The 5,182-nt window shown below is 33.3% G+C and overlaps 1 long non-coding RNA gene across 1 annotated transcript; it reads left to right on the forward strand.

The window, feature by feature from the left end:
- The first annotated feature begins 4,130 nt into the window (after window positions 1-4,130).
- On the forward strand, window positions 4,131-4,782 carry LOC140920885 (uncharacterized). The gene is made up of 2 exons (XR_012163495.1): window positions 4,131-4,322; window positions 4,414-4,782. It is a non-coding gene; the product is annotated as an uncharacterized lncRNA (long non-coding RNA).
- The last annotated feature ends 400 nt before the right edge of the window (window positions 4,783-5,182 follow it).

The following is a 5,182-nucleotide window of genomic DNA, read 5'->3' on the forward strand; positions in this document are numbered from 1 at the left end:
TTCTTCAAACACCTTGTACGCATCATGGGAATCCAAAAAACATCAGACACAAACCCATTTCTTCAAACACCTTGTACGCATCATGGGAATCCAAAAAACATCAGACACAAACCCATTTCTTCAAACACCTTGTACGCATCATGGGAATCCCCAAAAACACCAGACACAAACCCATTTTTCGCAACATGGCAATGATCCTGAATACCAATTAAGTTTCGATTTAAGAAGGAAAGAGAATGTAAAGAGATAAAAAGGGTGTTGAGGTGGAGATTGAATTGTGAAAGAGTAAGCTTTGATGTTTGTGAAGAAGATGCATAAAAGGAGAAGAGTTTGGTGAAGAGGAAGGGATTTTTGTGGTGACCAGTTACTACTATGTGGGTTTTGCATGCATGTTGAGCTTGTTTAAAAAATAACATAACATAACAAAACACAAAAACAATAAGGCCTTTTACAGCGCTTATTTGGAAAAAGCGCTGTAAAAGAGCCTTTTAAAATTAACATAAAGAGACATTTTAGAGCGCTTATGTGGAAAAGCGCTGTAAAAGGCTTTAAAAAACATTCATATAACATAATAACACACGGAGGTCTTTTACAGCGCTTATTTGGGAAAAGCGCTGTAAAAGAGCCTCTTAAAATTAACATAAAGAGACATTTTAGAGCGCTTATGTGTAAAAGCGCTGTAAAAGGCATTCAAATAACATAATAACACACGGAGGTCTTTTACAGCGCTTATTTGAAAAAAGCGCTGTAAAAGAGCCTTTTAAAAATTTAACTAAAGAAGCCTTTTAGAGCGCTTATGTGTGAAAGCGCTGTAAAAGGCATTCATATAACATAATAACACACGGAGGTCTTTTACAGCGCTTATTTGAAAAAAGCGCTGTAAAAGAGCCTTTTAAAAATTTAACTAAAGAAGCCTTTTAGAGCGCTTATGTGTGAAAGCGCTGTAAAAGGCATTCATATAACATAATAACACACGGAGGTCTTTTACAGCGCTTATTTGAAAAAAGCGCTGTAAAAGGCATTCAAATAACATAATAACACACGGAGGTCTTTTACAGCGCTTATTTGAAAAAAGCGCTGTAAAAGGCATTCAAATAACATAATAACACACGGAGGTCTTTTACAGCGCTTATTTGAAAAAAGCGCTGTAAAAGAGCCTTTTAAAAATTTAACTAAAGAAGCCTTTTAGAGCGCTTTACAAAATAAGCGCTGTAAAAGGCTTATAAAAAGCGCTGTAAAAGTGTTACGTATATATAACAGTTACCTCTTCAGTTTCCTCTTCATTACGTAACCTTCATCTCAACCTTCATTTCTTCTCTTCTTTTGCAAACCCTATCATCCCGTCCTTTACGAACCTTATTTCCACGATCATCTCCTTCATTTCGAACCTTATTTCCATCCAAGATCATCTCTCCCATTTCACACAATATATTTTCATTGAAATACGTAACCCTCATTACGTATTTCTTCAAACCGTATTTCTGTGAACCATATTTCTGTGAACTTTCTGCAAACCCTCTTTTCTTTGCATTTCGTCTTTCTTCGAACCATCATTATTCAGGTATTGATGTTATTAAATTTTTGTAATCATTAGAATGCATGTTGAGCTTTTTTAAGATATACTGATACATGTTGAGTTTGTTTATAATAATGCATGATCCATGTTGAGCTTGTTGATGTTATACTAAAGTGCATGTTGAACTTGTTGTAGTTAAATGGATACAAACAAAGATTTAGAAGTTCAAAATGAAGAAGTTGGCACCTCTAAGACTTACGAAAAAGAAGTCAAACGTGGTGCAACTATCATGCAAAGGGTGATTAAAGCACGGAGCAGTGGCATTAAATTTGAGGTATACTATATATACTCTGTTTGCTGTGTGTTTTTTTATCTTTTTTTAGGGTTTAGGGCATGTACTTACTATATGAGTTTATTAGGTTGGCTGGAACGAGAGTGGTCAGCCAGTTGACCCCAACAGCTCCATGTTTGTAAGCTACATTGGGGCTGTTGTTCGTCAAAATGTCCCAATAACAATAGACAACTGGAGAGATAAGGCGTTGAAGGATGCCAAAGATATCATCTGGAATGACATTCAAGTAAATATTTTGATCTACTCTTTTGTCATTTATAATTTTTTTTCTGTAAAATACATTACTTATAATTGTTTTCATTGCAGACCACTTTTGTTCTTGATGAGGAACGAAAGTCATATGTTTTGAGAGTTGCTGGGAAAATCCATCGTGGATTTAGATCCCATCTCTCAAATTTCTATCTAAAAGATAGAGAAGGAAACACAAATGCTGAACCTCCAAAGATATATCAACATTATATATCAAAGGATGAATGGAGTGCATTTGTTTCCAAACGTTCTGACCCGGCGTTTGTCGTAAGTGATTAATTTATTAGCATTTGTGTTTTATTATTCATATTCGTAGCGTATTTTAAATTTTTACACAATTGCTATTTTTTTTTTATATAGAATATTAGTAAGGCAAATCGCGAACGGGCAAGCAACCCAAAACACCCATACAAGAAATCACGTATGGGATATGCACGCCTTGAACAAAAAATTGTAAGTAATTAAACATCACTTGTAATTTGTATTATAAACTATAGTGTGTAACTAATTTGTATTATTTTGTTTATGATTTTAACGAATAGAGAAAAGACACCCAAGCCGATCAACCCTTGGGTCGTCATATCTTATGGAAGGAAGCGCGTGTTAACAAAGAAGGAGTGGTTGATAATGAAAATGTCAAGAAAGTTGTAGAACTTTGTGTAAGTATATTATCACTTTAATATTTTTTAATATTGTATTTTAAAAATGCTATTGAACTTATCTTTTTAATGTTACATGTATTTTAGGAAACTATTGAACAAAGTTCTGAAACTCAAGAGGGCAACAAGGATACGTGCAGGGACATTCTTGGGAAAGTGTTTAATGTCCCTGAGTATTCCGGTCGAGTGAGGGGGAAAGGATTTGGCGTAACTCCCAAAAGCTTTTTTCCTCAAGAGAAGCGCCAAAAACCTTCCAACGAGGAAGTATTAGAGAAGCTCAGAATCTTATCGGAGCAAGTGGCACTCTTGGTGAATACGAATAAAGACAAGCAACTTCCGGTTCAGCTCCAACCTGAAATACAAATGGAGAGTGAAACCGGGAGTTGCAACGTCGGTTTGAAGAGTATTCCCGAGGTAATTAATTACTTACTAAATTAATTATTTGAAATGAAAGGTGCTTTTTAGCTTTTTATGGCACTTTTTTTAAAAAGCGCTGTCTTTTATCTTTGTATCCAAAATTATTTTGATCCAAAATCACTTCACAATCAGTGCACACAACAACAAAACATATTCAAATACCATAAGCAGTTCACACAATCAGTAGAACATAAATCAGAACTCTGTAACTTTTTTAACATATATGTAACTCTGTAATTTACAACCTAAGTAACTACATTCAGATACATATATACAACCTAATTTACAACCTAATTACCTACATTCAGATACGTATATATATATAACCTAATTTACAACCTAAACTACATTCAGATCCATATGCATGTTCATATATTGTGTCCTATGATCATTTACATATAATAACTAACAGAATATACATTATATGCACTAGCTACCATATAATATTCAGATCCCTTGCCCAGCAGCAAGCTATTTCCCAGAAAATCAAATAATTTTCATGTCAAGCACGTACTGACACCATTCTTCCTTTAATTCCATCAGATCTTCCTCAGAATATGATGGACTGGAATTGTCAAAGTACTGCAATATAAAAATTGAACATATTATATTAAGTTAGTATCAAATATATAGATAATTTATATATGAAAATCATATAATGCAAATACCGTACCGTTTCTGGGATAATAGTTTTATTCTTCTCAACAATCTCCTTCATGAATCTCAATATGTAGTACCCACAGTCGATGTTATTTGTTTGACGAGGGCACTTTATTGAGATCCATGTAATGTTATTAGACTTCTGCTTCGACACTTTAGCACCTCTTTGAGCTCGATAAACTTTTAAGGCACTATCGAATGAATAAATGTGATTATTAGAGCATGAATATTTATATATATATATATATATAAATATTCATGCTCTAATAATCACATTTATTCATTCGATAGTGCCTTAAAAGTTTATCGAGCTCAAAGAGGTGCTAAAGTGTCGAAGCAGAAGTCGAATAACATTACATGGATCTCAATAAAGTGCCCTCGTCAAACAAATAACATTGACTGTGGGTACTACATATTGAGATTCATGAAGGAGATTGTTGAGAAGAATAAAACTATTATCCCAGAAACGGTACGGTATTTGCATTATATGATTTTCATATATAAATTATCTATATATTTGATACTAACTTAATATAATATGTTCAATTTTTATATTGCAGTACTTTGCCAATTCCAGTCCATCATATTCTGAGGAAGATCTGATGGAATTAAAGGAAGAATGGTGTCAGTACGTGCTTGACATGAAAATTATTTGATTTTCTGGGAAATAGCTTGTGCTGGGCAAGGGATCTGAATATTATATGGTAGCTAGTGCATATAATGTATATTCTGTTAGTTATTATATGTAAATGATCATAGGACACAATATATGCATATAATGGATCTGTTAGTTATTATATAATGGATCTGAATGTAGGTAATTAGGTTGTAAATTAGGTTGTATATATGTATCTGAATGTAGTTACTTAGGTTGTAAATTACAGAGTTACATATATGTTAAAAAAGTTACAGAGTTCTGATTTATGTTCTATTGATTGTGTGAACTGATTGTCTATAATATGTTCTGTTCTACTGATTGTCTGTAATATGTTCTGTTCTACTGATTGTGAAGTGATTTTGGATCAAAAATAATTTTGGGTACAATGATAAAAGACAGCGCTTTTTAAAAAAAGTGCCATAAAAAGCTAAAAAGCATTTTTCATTTCAAATAATTAATTTACAGCGTTTAAAAAAAAAAAAATAACACATTTTACAGTGCTTTTTTTAAAAAGCGCTGTAAAATGTTGTTCTAAAACGCTTTAATGGTGCACCTTCTACAGCGCTTTCGTGAGAAAGCGCTGTAATATGTACAAGAAAAGCGCTGTAAAATGCAGACCCATAATATGAAATTATGGGTGGGCATATTACAGCGCTTTTTCGAGAAAGCGC

The sequence above is a fragment of the Cicer arietinum genome, chromosome 6, assembly GCF_000331145.2.
Source record: "Cicer arietinum cultivar CDC Frontier isolate Library 1 chromosome 6, Cicar.CDCFrontier_v2.0, whole genome shotgun sequence".
Classification (NCBI taxonomy): domain Eukaryota; kingdom Viridiplantae; phylum Streptophyta; class Magnoliopsida; order Fabales; family Fabaceae; genus Cicer; species Cicer arietinum.